The sequence below is a fragment of the Stegodyphus dumicola genome, chromosome 7 (assembly GCF_044657685.1).
Source record: "Stegodyphus dumicola isolate Sdum_Otavi_A_Nest chromosome 7, ASM4465768v1".
Classification (NCBI taxonomy): Eukaryota; Metazoa; Arthropoda; class Arachnida; order Araneae; family Eresidae; genus Stegodyphus; species Stegodyphus dumicola.
The window spans coordinates 50,562,773-50,588,015 of record NC_140774.1 but is presented as its reverse complement, the minus strand read 5'-3'; positions in this window follow the sequence as shown (position 1 = coordinate 50,588,015).

The window sequence follows — 25,243 nt, the reverse complement described above, 5'->3', positions numbered from 1 at the left end:
GTCAGTAAATACAAACATTTTTCTATAACTAGGTTTAACAAATGTAAAAGTAACACAATTATTCCGATAAGTAAATTTGCATTCAATTTCTTTTCGATTTTATTTTCTTTTCAATCTTCAAATCAATGTCAGGTTTCTTCAGCAGTACAAATCTTACCTGAATAAAAAATCTCAATAGACCAATTTTCAGTTTTCACTCATAAACTTAAAATATTACGATCTTTATTATTAAAATTTACTAGCCATCTAATATGAAGTTTACGCTCTTAAAAGCATAATTCTTCAGTATAACTAACACTCGAAATGTTACATATAGTAAGGTAACATGTTCATTTATTTCATAAGCAATCAAGCAGCTCGACTTTGATTTCTTTCTCGAGGGAAGTTCAGAAAATTGCGCAATTAATGCAGTTCTTGGAAACGTCCGTGAATGTTCAATGACAATAAAAAATACAGCATATTCCTCCTACTTACTGTTCAACAAGGCCAACAAGAGCCTTGCTGAACAGTAAGTAGGGAAACAAGAACAATAAAAATACTTTTTCAACAATAGCATAACTCAAGAAACCAAATACAAAATATTGATTTAAATTATTTTGAGATTCGTTTGCTACAAGAATCTGAAAACTAGAAAAGATGCTTAAGGGTTTTAAGCGATCGATGTAAGGCAACCGCAAGAGTTTTAAGAATTTTAAATATATTTTAAATTTTATTTTTGCCACTTTATACTCGTTAGCACTCCTATACTTCCCTTTTCTGAGCCAGGTAATGTAGTTAATGCATCGAAAAGAATAAAACTTTTTATAGATTATTTTATTGCACTTTGTAACCAAGTGATAGAAGGAAAACAGGATCCTGTTTCATACAGGATTTTAAACATTCCTGCCCTCATTCATATGCCTCCGCAAAAGCCGATGGACATTATGTTTTGTAGCTTCTTTTTCTAAGCCTTTGTTCTCCGAATCTTTCTTCATTATTTTGTTTATTGCTGTTACAGATGCACTCAAAGGCAATTTTTTTTCAACTGATTTTTGGGACGGCGAATATTCTGTCGTTTAAAGAGACTTTACTTTAAAAACAGTAGAAACACTACATACTTTTTCGAATATTCATTTGGGATCTTTTCTCCGTGTGAGAAGTAATGAATTATACTTAGAAATATTAATGCTGTGCTTTGAAAAACATTTTAAATTGTGGAGTTAGAATATTTCTCTTTACAAAGGGCAAAAGAATATCTTCTGATCCACTTATTCTTTACCTCCAACATTTTGAAAGAAGAATAAATTTCATAGTAATAGATGAATCTCATTTCAAATTATAAGCTGTTGCCAGAAATCACTACATTTATATTTTTTAGCACTTTATCGAAGTCTTTCTAAAATTGCGCTGACACTCTCCGTTCATCTATGCAGTATTTACATGAAAAACATTCCGGGAAACTTCACCATTTTAAGAAAAAGCAGTTATTAAGCGTGAATACCAGGGAAAAAATGGACTCAGAATTTCGCGTTTTATCCTCTGATATCCATCGGTAAATAATAGGTCCTGAACTTGGCAAACATCCAACTCGTCAGAAAGAAAAGTTAGGTGGATGGCGGATATTACAGGAAAGAGAACTAAGTGCTCCAAATTGGCTTGAAGACAATGAGATTGTGCAATGATAGTTTAATTGAATTTCAGTGCTTAAAGTGAGATTTTTTAATGAAAATTAAGCAAAGCATATTGTAATCATATTTGAACCGTCCATTTTTGAAAAATGCAAACAATTTTTGAATTGCTTTTTAGCCTCGTATATTTTCTTTTCAAATTCATATGAGCTTCAAAATGCATCATTGTCATATAGTATATAACCGCAGTCCTAAGAATACATTCGCGGAACAAAAGAAGTCACCTTTTGCAGGAACTTTTTGCAGTAAGAGTCAATAACGAGAAATATGCCTAAAGAGAATCGTGACTGCATTAGAACATGAAGTATAAAGAGCATTAATTATATGTTAAGAAAATCCAAACTTCAAAAACTTCTTATTCATTGATAATATCTATAAGTAAAGAAAATAAATGTTAATCATTATGGGCTTTAAAAGACGTATATTAGACTCTAAGGAGTATTTTTATACAAATTTACTTGTTTAGGCCAGCATTTACAAAACAATACTCTAAGGAATGCATATAGCTACCAACATATTTATTACCATTGGCAGATTACTTTTATTGACATCAGAAACGATTTCAGCGGAAATATTTCAAAACTTTTACATCGTTACATTCCTTACATTGCATTATGATGCAACAATAATCTACGTCAGGGGTGACAACCCTTTTTTTTTTTTTTTACAGCCGGCTAACTATAAATTTAAAAAAATTTTGCAGGTCGATGTAAGAAAAGTATTAAAATATCAACATTAAATGATAAACACAAATTATCTCTTTGTTAACAGAATAAAGAAAATAACAGCCTTCTAAAAATAAAAAAATATATAACATAAATACTATAAAAAACAGCCAAAGGTGATTATCATAAGAAAATATCTTAAACAAATTTTAATAAAAAGTTTGGCCTTTCTTCTTTGTAATCAATAGATCTATATTTGTAGATATCAATAACATATCAACTTGCACTCGGCTTTCCAATCAGACGTCATTCAGCCTCGATCGTTTGTCGTTCATTTTCATCGAGGAAATTAACTAGTTCAAACATAAGAACTTTAAAAAATTTGCATGGTATGGGTGACTATCGTGGAAATTTTGTAATTTATTTCTCAAATCAGCGTCGTTTGGTAGATCTATTTATAATTCACCAAGAACTGGAACTGGAATGGCGAGGAAAAAATATTAAAATTTCAAAAAAAAAAAAAAAAGAAAAAGAAAAAGAAAAAGAAAAGAAAAGAAACAGAGATTAAACTTTTTCCTCCCGATCTGAGTATTTTAAATCACAATTCAAATTCGGTAATTAATTTTTGTATTTGCATTTGCAAGGCATATATTCCTGTTTCCAAAGCAGTTCGTTTCTCAAATAGGGAAAATGTTTCGTGTTATTTGACAACAAATTTTTGTTCTAAATTTTTAGTTTGCTTTAAAAATTTTAATTTTGACAAACATATTAAGAATAAACTAGCTTTTTCCTTGAAGTTTCATATTTAAGTCATCCAGATGTTGAATTATATCGGCGTTAATAGCTTAATCACATATCCATCCTGTATCGTTGAATTGGGAAAATGGGTATTCTTTCATTTTCACAAACAATTAATTCATTTTTTAAATTATATGATCTTCTTAGCATGCACCTATACTGAACCAGCATACTTTTGTGTTATAAATTAAATCACCATATTCACTTTACAGATCTTTTAAAAATTCTTTAAACTGACGGTGACTTAATGCTTGAAATTTGAGAAAATTAATAAGTTTTATTACAGCTGTAGTGACATTTGGCACATTTAAAGTTTTTGCGCAAAGATTCTGTTGACGAATTATGCAATGATTAAAAAATATTTCTCTTTCTGGCAAATTTTTAATATCATTAAATAACATTCCCGCGACACCTATATTCATGCTTGCCACTGTTCGTGCTCCATCAATTGATATGCCGACAATCAAATGGAATTGATAAGTTCTCCAAGAGCGCTTGGAGTTCGTTGTACAGGTCTTCACCTATTGTAGTTCCTGTCACTGGAATCAATGAACCTAGTCTTTCAGTTACATTAAAAGTGGATTCTATTCCTCTTACAAATACTTTTGTAATGTGTCACAGCTATTATCAAATTTTCATCTTCATATTTTTCAATATATTCACCTGAAGTTAAAGGTCTTCAATTCGTCTTACAGCTGTTAATCTTGACAAACTAATTTTGGAAATGATGTCTTTTTAATGAGGAAAAATTGTGTAACAGCAGTTAAGCATTCAGAAAATGGTTCCATTATTTTAGTTAAAATTTGAATAACAGTGTAACTAACTTTCACTGCCAAATCTCATGAAATCTTTAGAGTTTTAAATATAGTTTGTTGTTGTTTTAAACTTTTCTCCAATTTGTTCCATTTATTTTTTTTGCATTTGGCCTTGGATGTTTTCACAATTAGTGTCATGCTTCATCTCATAATGCGGTTTAATATAATATTCTATTAACATGGATACTGAATCCGAGCATAAAAGCCAAACAACTTTGTCTTTTACAAAAGTGGAAAAATAATCACATTTCAATTTTTTGTCAAAATTTCTATTTCATCCTCAACGTTTCGTTCTTCTGTCTGCTTAATGGATATTTTTCCAGCTGTAAAAATATGGCAAGTGTTTATAAAAAAATTAGAAAATTAATTTTCGGTAATCAGCTTTTTTTTAATTTAAAAATATTGCTTACCTTTTTATTACAATGACACTATAACAAGTTACAAAAGTCAATATAAAATACACATAAACACGTTCTATGATTTGCGAAAAAACTTTTAATTAAACTTAAAGAACTATAACAAAACCAGCAGTTACGAACGACTGTCAGTATACAGTGCATGCACTTTTGAACACTGTTCGCTCGCTCTCAGGTAATATAAGCAAACAAAAAACAACTTAGTCTGACTTTGGTACGTACGGATGGAAAAAAAAAAGCAGTTCTACATATTATTCTTATGACAATCTCTGCTTACTGACGTCTGGGGTGTACGATATGAGATCATTGACAACTTTATACTGGGTGTTTCAAATCCAATTCTTGCGGCGTGTCTGCATAAAATATTTGTGAGGATTCACGAGAAATTAGATGGCTGGTCCACCGGGAAGGAAGAATAGCATAATTAGTTAAGACGAAGCCACATATCGCCTTTAATTTGTTGCGGGAGGCTGATGGAGCGTCATCATCCAAGATGAGGCATGGTACCCAGATGACTCGACCTGCTTCAGGGAATGACGTATTCTCTACCACAATGCGGTTAGAAAGTTTCGTTCTGACTTGTGATTAGTCAGAATGCTTTCTGCGATGTACGACGCATGTATTCAAGAATAAAATGATATTTAACCCTTGTCAATCGATAAAATTCAGTTTTAAACACCCGCTCTTATCTGAACGCGCGAGCGGGACTCGAGCCTGAGCATCAAATTGCCTCAATGAATAGTCAGCCGGGCCATGGGTTGCTCACCTCTGAGCCACAGGGATTTTCAAGATTTGCCATTGGTGAAATATTACATCTTTAACCAACCTTTCAAGGTGCCTCTCAGATACTCATCGGCAAGCTCTTTTAACTTATAATCTTTCAAACATAGTTAACCTGTAACTGCTTAAGCGATTTGAAAGATTTGGTTTAAACGTGCTTCTTAATAATTTAAACTCTGAATGTTTTTTTTTTAAATGTATCAATATATATAGTTTAAAGTACATTTAATTTATAATATGCAACTGCAAATTAAATTCAGCAATATGCCCAGTTCATAGCTATTTTAAACATTAATAACATTTAAAATTTGTTGGATGGAAAAAGAATCCGTAGTTTGGCTTAGATTTAAATTAAATTCTATGAGAAATAAAGGTTGCTCTTTTGGACTTAGTTATAAATTTTATGTTGCCGTTTTTCTCTTCCATTTAATTAGCAAAATTTTTATACTTCGTAAAAAATGTTTCTCGTTGTATAGTATATTATGCACACTGGTATAAAATCTCTTCGTCCTTTCCATCTCAGTTAAGTTTATCATGTTGGCATAGCAACTTCTATCACCTACATTATTTAATGAATTTGCAAAATGTTTATTGCATTGATCAGTTAAAACTTGTGTGTCTTCGGTATGAAACAATACTGAATCCAATCCAAGAAAATGGTATAGAAGTTACTTAGACAAGAACGCTACATTCTTCGTGTAAAATAGCTCTTAATGCTAAGAAGAACTAATATTTCTGACTATTAAGATTACCCGACTGAAATCCGGAAACACATCAACTCTTATGGCATTATCAAGTATACGTAGGATTACGCTTCCACGACAGGAACCGAAATCAGCTTCAGGTCTACTTCACTTGTATGACTGTCCAGATCAGGGGTTGTCAACCTTTTGATTAATGTGTCCCATCTAAAACTTGAGTATCACCACTACATTTTACAATGATTATTTGTCAAATTCTCAAAAGAAATATAAAAAAAATATATATATATTGTCGATTGCAAAACCTATTGGCTATTTGTATTAAATATACACGCATAAAAAATGTTAGATTAAAAATTGATCACCATTTTAATTATCAAAGTTTAAGTTATAATACCTTAAAATTTAGTGTGAAATTTAGGCCCGTTTAAGAGAGATCAATTTCTTTATGTCTGGTCTTATTTCATTTAGTTTTAGCCGTAAATTAGGATCCATTTTTAATTTTGTACTGCATTTATTTTTCTAATACAACATGGAAGAAAATCTTTATTCGCTCAAATAGGTTGCACAAAAAGGCAATAAAAATTTAATAGATTTATTTGAAATGCCTTTAAATTCTCTTTTTCGGTGCAGCCGAAAGTTACGAAGTGTGCTATTTTTGAAATCTTCAGTTACAGGTAGATCACAGGGAATTTCTGTCACCTGTTCTTTTTCTTCACGAGATAAATATTTCAGGTACATTTGAACAAAATCTATTTCTAATCCAATTTTCTTTTTCGTAGTCCTCGGGAAAATACATGTTGAAGTTATTTATCAATGAAAAACAATAATTTTTGATGTCGCATGTTAATTCTTCTTTTATTTTCAAATTATCTTCGGTTATAAAACTTTCTGAAAGTAGTAGAAAGCTAAAAATATTATCCAATTCTTTGGACTATTAGCTCGTGTTTTTTTATCATTGCGTTTATTTTATCTCTAGGCAAACAAATTTTAACACTTTGTCCTTGTAATCCTAAATTTAATTCATTTAAGTTTCCAAAAATATCAGCTAAATATGCTAACCATAATTCACTAAATAAACAATTTTACAATTCAAATTTTGAATCACAGAAGAAAATTGAATTTCTGATCGAAGTTCAAAAAGATGATTAAACCTTTGACTTCGAATAACCACCTTAATTCACATTAACAAAAGCGTTTCATGTTCACTGCCCATTTCTTGGCATAAAATCGTAAATAGTCTTGAATTTAAAGCTCGGCTCTTAATAAAATTAACAATTTTCACAGCTTGATTCAAAACGAATTTCAGGTTGTCGGGGAATGTTTTGGCTACTTAAGGTTCACGATGAAGGTTTAAAAAGGGTTTAAAAACAAGAAAAAATAAAATATTGTAAAAGAAGCTGTAATCTGATTATGGTATGGAACATTTCAATTTGTTAACCTGAAACATTTTTAACAAACAACAGGCACACTAGTTAAAGAATGAATCCCGCGGAAATTAAAGTCACAAATTAATTATTAAAGCCATTAAATTAAAATCCTATAATTTTATATTTAAAAAACCTACTGTGTGAAATGAAAAATCAAATGGTACGAAAAATATTTGCGATTAGACTAATTCCTCGCAAATTAACACCACGTGGAGATTTGTTCACTTACTTCGTAAAGAAAAAATTTACTCGATACCTTGCTGTGCATTTATTTCGCTGGAATCCTTTGCGCACGAGGCCTGCAACAACGAATATTTTTCCCATGTGGCAATACTTCCTAGGCAATATTTACTAGGACGTGAATCCGAGAGCTGAAAACAAAAAAAGGGTTTCTTTAAGAGGTTTTCTTTAAGAAATCAAGAAAAATCTCAAGTGTTATGAAGCAATATTGCAAATATTGTAATACACATGTTTGGAAACTGATATTCACATCCGTCGTCGCCCCATCAAAACCACGAAATAAAATCATTATTTTGAGAAAAGTTCGAGTTATTTATTTCTGCTGAAGTAGCTATCAAAATATTCAACTTGTAGGATCTGAGTCTGTTTTTTTTTCAGCATAATGTAAAACACGAAGAGATAGCATAGAAAATGGGAAGTTTCGGATCTACTCTTTTACCGAGGTGCAAAAGATTGATATACCGATTATATTGGTAGTAATGCAATCAGGCGCTTTTATAAGAAATCCAGATTTCATTTAAGGTGACTTGTTTTGATACGTTCTTGTATACACATACTAATTTTCGATTTTATTCATTAAATATTGAGATGGATTGGATTAAGACAAAGAGAGAAATTTCTAAGAGAAATGTGCTCATATTCATGTTACACATGGTTCACATACTCGCAGGTTTTCGAGGAAAATCACGACTGTAGGACCATTTTGAATTGAATGCGTGTCGATTTATGAGTGGTTATTGATCTTATCCATTTAGCCACTGGTGGACACTAAATTTTGGATTGACTAGAAAATAATGTCGTTGCTATGTGACATGACTTCGAGAGCGTTGAACTAAATAGACCAGTTCTGGCAGAATTAAATAATGGCATGACCAGACAAATAAGATGTTCTACTGTAAAACTTCATATCCATTTTCCTTTGCAGATGCCTCAATCAAGTTGACTGATAGAAAAACTGGAAGAAACTCATCTTCATCACTTCGAATTTTGCAAGGATAACAACGCTACAACGGCAGCAATAAACACTTTTGCCTTATATCCTAATGTGTTAAATGTCCTCAAGCGCCAACATTCGTTTGCCAAATTCCGGTTGGGAGTTTTTGCTCTCATGGAATAGGATAAACCACATGAGCTTAATAAGGATCTGAACCTCTCAACTAATGAAGTAGATTCTCGTCAGTCTATCACAGAATAAGTTTATCAACAGCAAACATCATGGTCTATCATACAAGGACGCCCTCAGTAAATCAGGAAGGTTTATTGATACAAAGTTTGAATACCGAAGTCTCAGTTGATAAGATACAGTTCTTTCTGTTTGAAGCTTCTTTCTCAGTAGGCAGGACTGAGTTCCGTATACTAATAAAGTGTTTTCACATTGTCTGATGTGACTACAATACTTCAAGGAGTATGAGGATAGTTTCATTCATGAAGTTTGATTGAGGATAATTTGATTCATTCCCACTTCAATGAGGGTAGTTTGATTCACACTCAAGGTCGGAATCAAACTACCCTCAAAAAGTTTTATTGCGTATTTGGGTATTGGAACTTCGTCAGATTATAACAGCAGACCTGTGCTGTCAACAACTAGATCATCTGAATCAAGCTGTTTCGTGTTAAGTATCTCGCTTTGATCGAAAGAAAGAATATTATTCTGCTCTATGATAAAATGAAATCACATGCAACGTTAATGAAACAGCACAAGAATAAAGAATTAAGCTGGGAAGTGTTGCCAATCCGCCTTATTCATTAGATATTGCCCTAACACATAATCATGTTTCCGATCTGTCTTTATATGTCGTTCAAATATAGTATTAGTTAAGTTAAACCAAATCTCAAAGGCTCTTTCTGGCATCCAGTCCGCCTCTGTTTTCGAATAAGGTTCGTTTATCAGCATTTAGTTTCAAAACGAACTGCAATTTATATTGATGGTAATTACGTAAACTGGTTAGGTTGTTTGCTTGTGGTAAAGCACACGGAGGCTTATAAAGGGATACCTTCATAAAGGACTTTCGAAAAGAAACTAGCTTGTATCCATATTACACACGGGAAAACATGAAAAAACTCATGCAGCCATCGTGGATTATGCAATTGATTAAGACATTAAATATAGCCGCAGTTTCTCCGAAACGATTTTCCTTTCCGGTGCATATTTAAGTATGAAAAAGAAACATTCAGCGTTCAAACTATTTATCAGTAAAAGGCAGACAACAGAGAAAGACTTTATGTCCCTTTTGTTTTAAAATATTTTCTTGTAAACGAAACAAAACTGAGATGTAATTAATTTTAAATTATATTTTAGAATAGAATAGAATATTTTGCAGTAAGTTTTATTCATAAACTCAAATAGAAGACAGCATTAAAATTATGAAATATGAAAAACAATCTGATAGTAATAGTAGAAATAGTAAAACAATAGGGAAAGTGAGAAATCTGTGCATTTATTTGACATTTGCAGAAAATTCTGGTAAAAGCTTACAAAATTCCCTAAAATTAGCAAAACTTTATTCTTATTTAAAATTTTATTCTATGATAAAAATGCTACTGTAGTACTGTAACTAATAATATAAATTTCTCCAACATTTAAAAGTTTCAGTTATAAACTAATAAGAAAACGAGTCAGAAAAAGGCTCGGCCTTTGATGGTTGGACTGTATTCTTCGTGACATTAACACTGTTAAAATTAACAACTGGGAAATTCTGGTGAAGCGGAAAGCAGAGAGAGAAGACTCTAAGAATGCCCATAGCTTAAATCTGGGCAGTCATTTAGTTAGAAGAAGAAGCCATATTCTATTGAACAGTTACTTTCTCTATAGGAACACAAAAATTTTACACTATTCCGTTGGTACCACTGTTGCGAAATAAAATCAAACCTGAGAAAAATTACAAGTGCTTCAATGATTTTTTCCTTCCATGAAGGTCGATATAGATTATGAACGATCTTACAATGCATTATAATCAATGAAGATGTCTTAGTAAGAAAACATTTTATATTAGAACTAAAATCGGAGAACAAAAATATCTTGAAGTTAAAGAATCTCACAACTTGTAAAGAGACCGGAGTGCTAAGAGTTAAAAATTTCAGGAATTCAGTGAGTTCAAATTATACTAAAAATCAACGTAAATTACTGTATTTTTTATGCTGAGTTAGCGTAATTATCTTTTGTTTTCATTAAATACGTTCTTCCCTTCATGTAGGATCACGTTTTCGCGAACCACTTAATTTGAAACAGTAGTTCTAAAAAGAGTACAAAATGATTATTAAAAATGAAAATTTAATATGATATTTGACGAAGCAGCTGTGATGATATTCAATAAGTAAACTATATAAACAGTGGGGGAGCATATTGTATCTACCAATTTAAGTTGGCCAACCGTACCAGAATGTAAATGTGCATGAGTGGCATACCTGTATCCATGGAAAATTATGAGTCAGGTAATTAATACACCATAAGTCGTTAATCTACTGCAGCTGCAGATTGCCGTGATGAAAGCCTTCAATCAAATATACTGTGTCACAGACGCTCAGCCGACGTATTACGCAGATCATTGAAGATCGCTAGATTTGTGGGCAAGGATACAGCTGATTCCAAAAGAATGGCGCAATGGCAAGCATAATCTGGCTATACTCCGACAGACATTCCCAAATCAAGTGATTCCCAGCTTTGACGATTTGACTTACGCATTACATTATCCAGATTTAATAGCTCTGGATTACTTCCTGTGAGATTACCTGAAGGAGAAAATCTTTGCACATCGTTTGTAGATGACTGACGAGTTAAAGACTACCATGATTTGTGAAATATATGCTACTTTAGCAGTGGACTACGGGGCATTTTAAGACACGTCATTGGATGCCTTCCTACATTGTCGTGCATATATATATTGTAAATAATATTCATTACTGTTTTTAAAAATTTATAGCACTTGGAAGGAAAAAAAACTACAAAATTTATTTTTGAAGAACATGTAAAGTAATCAGTGCAGAAGGAAAAAAATAGCATTTGAAAAATAGTGTGAGTTAAATACGTTGATACAATTAGTATTCTCTATGCCCACCTCTGATTTGTACTGCTTGTTTCATATGCCATGGCAGTGAATTAGACCAAATTTGTATGCTTTCTTGTCGAATAGCCATCTAACACTTCCTTCAAACACAATCCTCAAATGTCCGATGGAGAGTAAATCAAGTGATCTAAGCTGCCGAAAAGAAGCAAGACATTGTTAACTCTAAGCTACGTTCGCGTTGTTACTTCAGTATGAGGAATAGCATTATGCTGTTGTTGCTTAAAATGCATCACTTGCAACTTAATGTATTCGTCGGAGCTGCAGAAAAATTACCCTGGGAAGAAGTGAATTTAAGGGAAATTGGCTCTAGAACTTCAATAATATTCGAGCACCTGTTATGGTGGCTTGAACGTCTATGATAAGTGATCTGCTATTAAACCAATGGCATCCAATTCAAGAATATAGTTTTCTTACATCTGCCAACCCGTCAGCGATGGAAACATGTGCGACCATCATTTTCGCCTGCATAGAACCATGATTCATTAGAGAAGACTCTATTATACCTTTCAGTCTGCCATGAAGAATATTCGACCCGCCAATACAGTCTAGTACTTTGCGGAGGCTTGAAAGTAAGCCGAGGAACGATGACGAGTCTGTAATCCAGAAGTGTAACAGATTAGAACATGATACAGTAGTTCGCCGATGCTACGTCCATATTGTCAATGACGGTCAAGAAACGACATATTAATAAAATAACGATCCTCTCTCGGCATTGTTTTAAGCGATGTAGAAACATCCTTATTGGCTATTTATTAAAGATTAAAACTTCTATACAGGCCACGATGTGGCTTTGAAATGAATCAACACTAATTAACAAGCAAGATATTTAATTTACTTTCCAAACCGCCGGAAAAATATCTAGTTCTTAGAGTGTTGTCTGTCATTTAGCAAAGCATCAAATTTATATTTTACCTATCAATATGCAACATAAATATATTTAGTTTACAATGTACCTACTTTGTGATCATAAGCAGCCTGATTGTAATTGATAAATCGTATATATACACTTTTATGCCATATATTAAGTACCTATCGACATACCGTTAGAATATTTTTATAATAAGCTTAAAATGAAAGCTTGTTCAAAGAAAATTCTTAGGATGCGCAGATGACTTATGAGTTAGCATTCCAAAAGCTGGAGAACTATCTCAATCAATGCTTCACTTCCGCTTGCGTTTTCTGAAACATTCTCTGCAGATGTTGGGGTTGGTTGTCCAAGCGCATCGTCCCACTTCAGTAGTTCCTAGTATTCTAAAGAACGTGTCCGATATGTGAGGAATGCTGTTGCAAAAGCGTTTAGAACTATATATTTTCACCCACGTAATCTTGTAAAAATTATGTAACTATTAGACTTATTTGTTCTTACTCATATAACTATTAGATTTCACTCCCTCCAAATTTAACTATATCGAAGGTTTATACATTCGAATAAACTTATCGTTTTAAGGCGATAGCTAGTTCAGTAAATGAGAAATGATGATGTTGATGAAAATGAGTCGATAGTTGATGAAATGAGTCAAGAAAAGAAAAGAAAAAAAAAAAAAAAAACTGAAAAATTTCAGATTTTAACGGTCGCCCAGAAGGGTTTGTTTGTTTTTTTACGCTCTCGCAGTCTAGCAGTCTCCTGTTGCATTCATTTCTGCTAACTCATTTTTATTTTTGTATTTTTATTTTTATTTAATTTCTTTTTAGCTTTAAGCATAGTTTTCTTCGCACTTAGGCCATATAGAATTAAAGATCAATATCAAAAACATTTTTAAAAGCAGCATAGCAGCATATGTTTAGAATCTTCGATGAGGTGTTAAGTGTTGCAATACCATTTTCTATTTTTTTTTTTTTTTTTCAGTCTTTTCTCAGTTATCACATCAATATTTAGTTTTCTTGGTAAGATGGTTTATAAGACTTTTTTGTCTTTTTATTATTAACGTTTTGTGTGTCAACTTTACAAATGAAATATCCTGTTGTTTGCGCTTACGCCACACAAAACTGAATTCTACAGCAAAATCACAAAATATTTAAAAACAGCATATCTTGAAAATTTCAGACAGACAGCCTCGCGCACTGGAGATAAAATGTTTTATTCCGTACACTATTGCCACTGCTCGCTTTCAAATCGTTGAGTTTGTTAATCAAAAATTCATTAAAGTTTTATAAAATACAAAATAAGTAATATATACTATATATAGACTTAAAGAAGAGACTTTTTTTTATTTTAATTTTTATATTTTTCTTTCTTTCTAATTTTTTTTTATTATTATTATTATTATTATTATTATTATTATTATTATTATCTTGAATATTTTCTCCCTTTTGGATTTTCTTTTAGAGTTTGTACTTCTACGAATTCTTATTTTATTCTTAATTCTTATTTTATTTTGATATGTTTGGATATTATGTTTAACCTGTTATACGCGGTTCTATTATTGATATTGTTGAGGAATAACCTTGCTTTGACTCCAATTTGGATTCTTTAAGTCTATTTTACTTCAATACTGCAGCTATAGTGCAGGATGGGTATGAAAATTTGCATTTAATTTTAGTCTCTTATTATGTTGTTTCTTTTTGTATATATATAATGTCATTATGTGAAAATATTAAACATTTTTAATTAGATAGATCATAAATTAAATGCACTTGTTTTATTCAAATCAATCCAGGTCAAAAATAAGAAAGAATAAGAATCTTAAGAACTGCATCTAATGTTTTCAGATAATTCAGACTGTTAATCCACAACAGACTGATTCTGTCCGAAACATAAATGTCTTACATTCTGCCGAATGGCAACACACTCAAATGAAAAGTGAAACAGCGAATTTATAGTAATTCGACACAAAATCCCATTTCGAGACTAATAGCACTGGGTTTAAATGCCATGGGATTTCTATTCAAAAAGAAATATTTTTGAACTTTTCAACCTTTCTTAAAGTTGCTTAAAAATAGATACTTGAAAACACAGGGTGTTTCAAAATGTCAACTAAATGCTATTTTAATGATAGAATCTGATTTGCGCAGTCTCTCTAAATTTTGGGCTATTACGCAACTTGTCAAGTATTGCCATTGGATGAAATATAAGATTTTTAATTTATGGTCCACTTAGCCTGGAAAATCGCGAATTTCCAGAGTGTTTTTGTTGACATAACGTTTGTTTAATTTATATTTTAAATTAAAGATACATTGCTTAGCAAACTGAATGATTTAAAAGCAATAAATTCATTTCTTAATAATTTATATCTTCGTTTTGTGTTTAATGATCTGTACGATTGATATAATTTAAAATGCGTTAAGTTTATAACGTACCCAGCTGACATTTATGATCTGCGTCATTACTTTAATTAAGCAATGACGTTTCTAAAATAAAATATATTACCTTCAGTTTGGTGAACAGAAGTTTCATTTTTTAAAATTTATTTAGGTGTTTTTAATTTCGTTTTTGGTTTGTGATATAAAAAGATAAAACAGCACCGTAAATATTTCATGAGCTATTTAATTCATTTAGATAGATGTGCGTAATATGCAAATAGCCTATCATATTTATTAAAAAATAGTCCTATAAGCATTGGGAAAAGTAAGTTCTTTATTCTGTTTTGGAATTTAAGCATATAATGATTAAATACGTTGTTTTATTTAACATGCAACAAAAATGTTTGTGCCTGTAAGTAATATAAAATAATTAAAATTTTGTTTCATCAGAACCAGTATATTTTATACTTTTCTCTGATTCAAAAGTATCAAAATATTTTTTAGGGATATAAAAATTCTTCTATTTGAATTGTAATATAATCTTCGTTGAATTAAAACAACGTTAAGTGCAAAAATATCATATGCCATTCAAATATATATCTGGATTTAGGGATAGGGGGAAGATTAAAGTCTGAAAATACCAGATTAATCTATTAAATGTTTACGTTTCAATATTAAAAAATTTTTAATATTTAAAAGACATAAATATTTTAAAAATCTAATTATGCAACTTGATCTTCGTATTCCAGATCCAATTTAATATATGAAATAGTTTTAACAGACTCGATAATTCAAGAATGGATTCCTTAAAACTCATAGTACAGAACGTAAAAATCATATACTTAAAAAGAGGTGGTCAAAGTAACTGCTAAAAGATATAATTAAAAAAAATTCTGTATCATATTATTCCATTATAAATGAACGACACGAAACTCTTTTTAACCCATTAAATCCAGGAAAGATTTAGTGATTTAAGATATAGCTGTGCCCTCTTTTGCTTTGCATGTACACAAGGCTTGCAGCAAATATTTCCAACAAACGAAACGACAGTTACTTCTGTTGTGCCACGACATGAAATTCACGCAATGGAAATAGCAATACTTTCTCGGAGATGTTAAAAAAGTATATGAGCCGATTTTTTTTACTATCCTGTTGGTCTGTAATCTGCACAGATAATACGATATTTGGAGATTTTATTACATTTTTTCCACAGCCTTTTTGGAATATTGGCAACTTAACCCGAAGCTCTCTTCTCATTTTGCGTGATGCGTGAGCATACAGGAATGTACCTGAAATGCTCAAGAAACACACTTCTGTAGTAAAGATCTTTAACGTTTTGCCTACATATTTTAGACTTCATTTGTTCCGAAAATTTGCTTTAAAATAGCTGTATCACTTAATACCTTTGAAAAATAAGTTGCTTTCCTAAAAACGATTTACTGAAAATGACATTTTTTAAGTCATTTACAAATTGTATGCAATAATTATTTACTCTGAAATACAGAACTCAAGTCAAGTAAAAAAGCGAATTATGAAACAAATAACATTATCCTGATGATCAAGTATAGGCGACTGAATTTACGCCTAGCTTCAAGAACAGAAGATTTCTCATTCCGCGTTCAAAAATATGTTTACTGGTAATTTCATTTTCATGTTAAAAATTGTCTTTTCTTCAAGTGTAGTTTATGCTGAAATAAGAAGACTAATAATAAATGGAGCTTTACTTAAAACATACATTGCAAAGACTGTAAGTAGAAACGCTATGCTGATCTAATGTCTGTGGCATTACTGATATTAGCTGCAATCATATTATACCAAAGATTAGTATTTTCTAAGAAATAATCAAACAAATTAAAGCAATTAAAGTATAAATGAGACGGCAAAGTGTTACTATAAGTTTTGGCTTAGTTTCTGTAAACACGCTAGCAACACGGCTAGTATAAAGCTAAAGCTGATTAGCAATACTTTAACCATTTACTTTAACAACTCTCGAGCTTTTCAATGAGTGGACAGCATATGCCTTTACATTGTGCATAAACAATTTCTACGTTCCATCCCAGATTCTACATAATTAGTTCATTTGATACACTAGATTTCCGAAGAGATCATGCATTTATTTACTAAGTTATTGTCGACATTTTAATTTAGTTTTATATCAAAATAAAATGCTACCAGAGAGCCTACAGAAATTTCCTAATACCTTTTCATTTACAATACACTAATTTCTGCTACAAATGCATCAATCACAATAATACATTTCCCTTTACAGTAACACTAAATTCCTATTACATTTCCTATTTATTTACATACGATAAATTTCCAACCTATCTAAATTCAGCATATATTCATTACATTCACTCAGTTTTTAATTTCACATGTACAATGTATTAAAAATATACATATTTGCTTTTGTTCCCGCTATTCCAAAGTTCCCGACTATTTACAGTCTTTTTAAAACAGAAAAACAACTGAGAATAGAGGTCACAACCTTTTTTTAACACACAAAATAAATTTGATAGAACACACTTAAATTTGTAAACAAAAAGCATTCCGCCCCTATTTACAATTAGGAAATCCTCGCTTAAGGTAAAACATATTAGCAACTTCGCGTACGTGCATAAACATAAGATAAGGTTTTACTTGAATAGAAATAAATCAATTTGCACTAAATTTGGTTGCAATGATCCTAACTCTAACTTCTATAGCGAATCAACCACTTGGCTAGAAACTCGTACCAAGTTAGCCATAGTAAACCAATGATCCAGAGTGTATGTCTCTGTTGGCCTATCAATGGGTCTTTTTCTTTGGCTCTCTTACTTGCACAACTTCTCGGATAGGCCATGACATTCCACGGACTTCATATACCTTAGTCTTTACCTCCGGAGAACTAGCCGGAGATCCTCAGTCGTTGCCTTCCATCTCTTGACATGGCAAGTCACGTAATCTCTTGGATGGTCCTAGAATCCCTTTTTCTTCGAGCTTCATTTATTGTTTCTTCCACTGGCGCCGCGACTGGCCCCGGAATCTTCTGGATCATCTTCAGGTCTATTAATCTTTGGATTGATCTGATACCTTACACCCCGAGCTCTGTACTGGACGTTGCGTTTTCTTTACCCCCTGGGTTTTTTGTCTTTACTCTTTCTCGAGCTCCATCAACCCTTCTTTCCGCTGTAGCATTCTCCTTAATCCCTTTCTCAAGCTCTTAAGCGCTTCTTTGCTTTCCTCTTCGCAGCTTTTCCTTGGTGCGCCCGCTTCAGACCTTGGCGCACTCTCTCTTTGCTCTGGCCTCTTCCTGACATGATTCACTCTAGATGGACCACGGTGACAGTCTTCAGAGACTGCCCCTAAAACTTCTTAAATTAACAGCATGCCAGCCCTTTCGTAGAAAGGCTTATCCTTAAATTAACAGCATGCTAGCTCTTTCGTAGAAAGTCTTGCCCTGATCTACATTCATCAAGATTTCGGTAACAATTTTCCCTCTGAAGTAAAGTACCGTCGCTCTCAGCCAAAAGCGGAATTTTGGACAAACTTTCAACCCTGGCCTGTGGTGAGGAAGATAACAAATGTTTAATTTTCAACACCTCATCCACAACCCTCAAAATTTTCCACACGCCTCTTTTTATCATAATATAGTTTCTGGTTAGCGAGACCTTTACCTGAATCGCTTGTTGCTTCATCAGCTAATTCCTGAATTTCTTTCATTTTAAATTCTTCTGCCTTGTTTTTCACAAAGAACAATTTATCAAGTAGTGTAATAAATTTTCTGCTTCAAAAATAATTCTGCTATTGTTTTCAGTGTTTTGTCGACTTTAATGCATAAATGAATTCATTGACGCTGCCATCGCTGCTTCAATGGTAATTTTTAAACAACTATGGATTATTTTAATTATGTTCCTGTTTACTGGTTCTGCAGCATTCGACTGTGGTCGATAAGGGACCATCTGTCAAATCCTGCTCTCATTTTCTTGAAAATCAGTTCACGAATTGTGGACCACTATTACATATTACTTTACATGGGGCACGCTATTTTAAACTTGTTTAAAAATTAGTCAACGGTTTTTGGCGATGCCTTCCGCAAGGGAACTAGTTTTACCCTTTTTTTACAAAGTGATCAATTGTCATTAGTAGAACTGAGTTTTTATTTCCGCCTCTCATTTCTCTGCTATAGTCCTAATTCCAGCAATATAATTGGGTAAATTGGCTTTTAGGCTATTTAAGTACTGGCTGAGCTATAATTAGTATCATCAATTAACTAAAAAGTACCATAAAATTTGATACATTCATGTATAAATTTACACGGCGAAATCCTACTATAAGCTTTTGCTCAAACTCTCTAAACATAAAAGTAATACATCTAGCAAATGCTAAGGCTGATTCAGAAGTATTCAAGCTAGAAGATGGACGGAAATAGTTCTAAAACCCACTGGTCGTCGCCCAAAACTGTTTTTTAACTTCATGATTTCTGTTCTTGTATTTCATTCTGGTGGGAATTGACGAAAGTCACAGCAAGCATAAAAATAATAACATAATGGATTAATAAACATAAAAACCATACAAAAGGACAACGTTTGCTTCTACATGAAAATGCTGTGCTCAGTGTTGAAAATATGGCACGTAAAGACTTGGGGCAAAATAAATGTTTATTGAACACAGATTAACATAAAATTTTGCTCTGTTAAGCTGTCTGGCAAACTTTTAATAAAAAATATTGCGAATTTTAAGAGCAATTTCTTCGCATAAATAGGTTAAGCAGTGAAAATAAACACCAAACTTGGATTCATTAATGTGAAATGTATAAGAAACACGTGAGAAAATATTAGTAGACGGAATGTTATTAAGTGCATAACAATATAATCAACATTTTGTTCTGGTGCAATACATGATATAAAATGTAACTTCCCAAACAATTTCCATCGCAGGCGCATTTTTATTAAACTAGGTAACGCCATTCTAAATTCAACCAAAAGATTGATGAAATCAACAAACGTTTCTTTCTCAATGAGAAAAAAACAATTGTGATAGTAGCCGCATGGCACATAATTTATTTTTCAGCGGAACACATTTTCATTACTCGTGAATCGATTTATGGTTTATTGGCATAAAGAAGCGAAATGCGTTTCAACTCATACTACATTAACCATGACATCATTCTAACTACTTTCTGGGTTTGCTGTTAAAATTTCACAAGTAGAAAAACATTTTAAAAATCTTTTGTCATCATCGATACTGATGCGATCAGCATTTTATACAACAAGTTACTCGCAAGCTACTTAAGAAATCTGTGCAGTTTAACAAAGGTCGTCTCTTCGTTGCTAAGTGAAAATGGCAAGGTTAAGATGAACATAAAAAACATTTAGAACACAGTAATAATAACATTTACATTATGCCCTTGCAATATTATGTGAGTGTTTATGCCAAATATAAGAATTTTGTAACAGACTAATATGAAATTATTATATTTCCTTATTCTGTTTCGCATCCGCCACAAGAGACATCCAAAATAGTAGTTTATGCAATTCTCAGTTATGTGACAGTAAATAAAACTTTGGTACAGTACATAAGGATTCCCGAAGCTTAAGAATCCTGAAAATATTCGAGATTTGAAAACTTGAGTAGGCATCTTTTGTTATTTAAATCTCAAATCCTTAGCAAAAAAAAAAAAAAAAAAAATCGTTGTTTTAATTCAAACTGTTTGAAAGATTAGTTTAGGCATGGGACATTCGAATTTTCCAATCCGCACTAGGTTAAATTATATTAACTGGTTGCCATTCGAGAGCTATATGCTAAAGATGAGGAATGACTTCATGAGGAACTTTCTATGTGCATCTTGAAAAAGATTTGAGATTCGAAAATCCGAATTACCTACTAGAATCTTTCGAATCCTGATAAAAAAAAATATTATTTTTTTAATTCAGAACTCCTAAATATTAATTTTATTGAACTATAATAAACTTTCGTTAAAGAAATATAAAAAGGGCTAAGGTTTTTGTTAGTTTATAAAAATTAACGAAAATTTTAACCGTTTTCCATTGACGAGTTTCAATGGTATCTGAATCCCAAATATCACTTCGTAGCTGCGCAGGCTACTACACGATGTTTCAATATGCTATTTAGCAAAATCTGATGGAATTTTCACTATATTTTTTAGAAACCTCTATAAACTAACTCTCAAGCAGCTCGATATTTCTGAATATATATAACCTATTTCCAACGGGGCTTGAAAATGTTTAGCAACTAATGTTACGGTATACAAACATTGCGTCGAGCACATGACTACAAAATTGTCTTTACTGTTTGAACTACTCAGCCAGAGCTGTTGGTTGAATGCAAACTGCTAATTGAAATTTATACTGTTATTTAAATGGTTTTTATTCTTTTAATTACCAATTGTATTTTTCAAATGATGCTAAAGTCATGTGTGAAAATGAAACCTAAGATTCAGGAGATTTAATTAAATATTTCCTTTATTTTGTGTGTTTCCTAAATAAATACTTTTAAAATCTGCAATATTAAATTTGTTTTTAATTAAATGCGGATTTCAATTTTGCATTATTTAAAAATATTAAGCAAAAATGTATTAGCTTATTAAGTACTTTAATAACATTAAATAATTTAAATATTTTTCTTCCTTTTATTTATTTCTTTTAATGAAGAAACTTCAATGATTCAAAATTTGCAAAATTCAAGAGATTGAAGATATTTTAGGATTTGGATTCTCCAAAACTTAGGATTCTTCTCTAGTTTAAGTGCTGCAATTTCTCAACTGCAACTTGTGCTGAAAACTGAATTAGTTTCTATTTTACTCGTTGACTCTCGATTTCGGCGCCGTTCGAATATAGGAACGTAAACAGAAGGCATTTGATAAAACTTTCGGATGTTTTGTCTTGATACATATTTTCTTCTAATGAATGTTTTGATCACCTAATTCTTTAAAGATGTGGGATGAAATTTATTTGCTTGAAATTTGATTGCAGAGTGTACCCCGAACATAGGCAAAATGAAATTTGATTTCTTGATTTATCCATTATGCTTGATTTATCCATTATGCTGCCGATAAATTATAGCAGTTTGTTTTTAAACATTCAGTCATTGGAAGAACTCATAAATCTAAAGAACGCAAAGTTAACATGCTGGATAATTCATCTCAAGATAAAACATGTGACAGAAACTAACACACATTGATAATATAATTCAAAATAAACCTTAATTTTTAATTGATGAATTATCAGTGGTCAGCGATTTTTTTAAGCGACCTATCGAGCAAATAAGTCGAAACCGTAGCAAAACAATTTCCTCTATGATAATACAATGTCCGGTAGCTGCGCTAAAATAGCAGGAGAAAATATTGGAGAGTGGTCCCACTTCTCACTTTTCATCACACTTGACGATCTAAATTAAATTCTTTCCGCCTCCCTCAGAGGAATTTCAAATGATAAACTTTTGTGAGTACTAACTTTTTAAAAAGTAAAAGAGAAAAAGTAACATGTCATACATTTTTGTTAATTTGAAATCTGGTTATCAAACTTTCCTAGCGCGAATTGTTTTTTAAAAAAACGACTTATTTTTCCCCCAAGGAGAAAAACTGTTTTATATATATATATATATATATATATAATCCATTGCGGTTAATAATGGCTACTTTAGAATGTATTCTAGACAATTTGTTTTTATATTATTTCTCTGGTACACCTATTTTAAAATTCACAGTATTCAGTTAGCCTTCATTTTGGAATCATTTACCTGATGTGATTTACATATCTTGATGGAAGTGCTCTCCGCTTATTATTCCTAACATTGCTGTGGAGAAATTAAGAAGTCCAGAAAATGAACTGTAAATCGGTTTGTTGCATTCACAGTTTTTTCAAATGTCGTCAGTTTGTTTTTGGTGAAACTGCTCTGAAATTAAATAACTGTTTGTAATTTAATTTTCTGTTTTATTATTAGCTAAGAAATTCTATGACTTCTTTAAAAGAACCAGATACGATGTTATTTAATATAACTTGAAATGCAATACCATACATTACTTCCTTAACTTGAGAATCAGAAGAAATGTCTCATTAATTTTAGCTTTACTTATTTCGAGAAATTTTATTTTTATAAATGAAAATCGGCTCCTTTTCTACCAACTTCCATCACAACGATTTTGACAAAAGCTTAGCTGATTTTAAAAAGTAACGGGTATACTTTATGAGGGCATTTTTAGGCTTCAAAAATTCTCTTTATTCTTACAATTAATGTATCACTTTGAAATCAGAATTTTCAAACATGACATTTATTTGCCTTTACTCATTGTTACTTCGGTTTGCCCATTCATTCGAACAGGTGATAATATTTTGCGTGCTCAAATCATTATATCAGGAAGCAAAGCTGTTGCTTTCAAGATCCACCAAAATATGTTATGAGTGTTTCTCATTATTTATACTACTGAAGAATTTCATATTTTCACATTATGTTTTCGTGTGTGTAGTTTAATCAACTGACGTTGGCAGACAGTAATTTCCATTATGAAGTAGAACTGCTTTGAAATTTGTTTTCGAGTCTATGAAGATTCTTCAGGACTGAAGTGGTGATTCCAAAATTTAATGAATGAATGTCTTGCGATATCAAACTTTTTTTTAAGAGAGAAGGACTAATTTTGGGGGGAACTAAGAGTTTTAAATTATTCTCCGCGATCTAATGCTTCTTCTTTAGCTTCCAGCTTTGCTATCTAATTCTATCGCCCTCTTTTTCAACATATTCTGCTCCAGTTCATTTTGTATCTGCGATCTTTAATCCCTTTCCTCTTAAATGTTGTTAAATTAGTGCCACTCTTGGATCCTCAAAATCGTGTTCTTGCTACTTACTTCAATCTTTATAGCCATATTTTCGATATTATACAACAATAGCTGAAACTTAGTTTCGATCGTACACTCTTTCAATTTAAAAAAATAAATATTTTTAAAAACTGTTACAACGGACTGATTCATTTTTATAGAAAAATATCTTACATTTGCCGGATGGCAAAAGAAAAAGTGAAACGACGCATTTATAGTGATTCGACGCAAAATCCCATTTCGAGACAAATAGTCCTTTTGGGCTAAAAAGATAGGTATCCTCCCCCACCCATATTTGAATAAGTTACTCAATAGTGGTAAAGTATCCTAGGCTACTTGCTTGCCATTTCACTTTTTGATATTGCGTTACGCCAGCTGATGGAATATAAGCGTATGCCCTTTCGTCTTCTCGCTAACCATCGCAGAATGTTTAATTCGAAAGTAATCAGTTCTTCCTAGATTTTTAGTATGGCATATTGGCTTTATAGATTTCTGATACCTAACTGTGTAGCTAAATTTTCCGGTTTAATTTAGACAATTTGTTTCGCTGTGTGTACAATTTGTCTGAGAAAAACCTTCTGTATATATTCATTGTCATTTCACTAATTTTGCCTTGCCCGTTATTTGCGCATCCCTTACACTCAGTAGCGAGCTAGTAAAATTTTAACAAAACGCTCACATTTCATCTTACGATAATAAAAGAATAAATTGTATGTTTTACTTTTTACGAAAATTTTAACAAAAGGCTCACATTTCATCTTATGATAATAAAAGAATAAATTATATGTTTTACTTTTTACGAAAATAGAAGATACATATAATTGTGCACGAATTTAGAAAAAAAATATTATTTTTTTTTTAAATCTTTAAATTTTATTATTACAGAAACAGCATAAAAATAACGAGTAAATTTAGCTGCCACACATATTATACTCTTTTTACTCATCAACTGATTTTCCAGTAGGTCTAAAGCTTTGCGATGAATTTTCAAAAAATATTTTTACGTAAGATTTAGAATTAAAGTCTTTTAAAGGTTTCCAATTTAAAGGGATTGTTACTGAATTTGAAATGTCTTGTACAATCGATGAAAATATTCTTCTTGTGGAAATACCGGTCATCGAGCTGACAGCTCATTCAGTTTCAATGCTATAAATAACGATAATCTTCTTAATGGTTTCAGCATTTCTTATACTATTAAGGACTTTGTTATGCAATATTCTTGTTAAAACCCTTCCATGAAATACCAATATCACTTATTTTTATTTTAAATTTTAATATGAAATTCAATTGTTTTAATATGAAAGTAAACTCGTTTTCAATTTTTAAATGTTGGGCTTTTCACCATTTTATAATTTTATAATTACTTTGCTCCAATAAACTACTTTGTAAAGACATCTCAAGGCATTTCAGAAACTGTTCTCATGGTGATCTGCGAATTTTTTTTCTTTCAATTGTTAATCTTGCAGATTTCTTTGAATTTAAGACAGAATTAATTTATGTCTTTTAAACAAACATAAAGTACAAGAACTCGAAATCTTCTCGCAGCGATAATATTCTTTCATATTCCTAGTAATTTCTGAATGGCATTTATGAATTCTGCACATGATGCCTAAG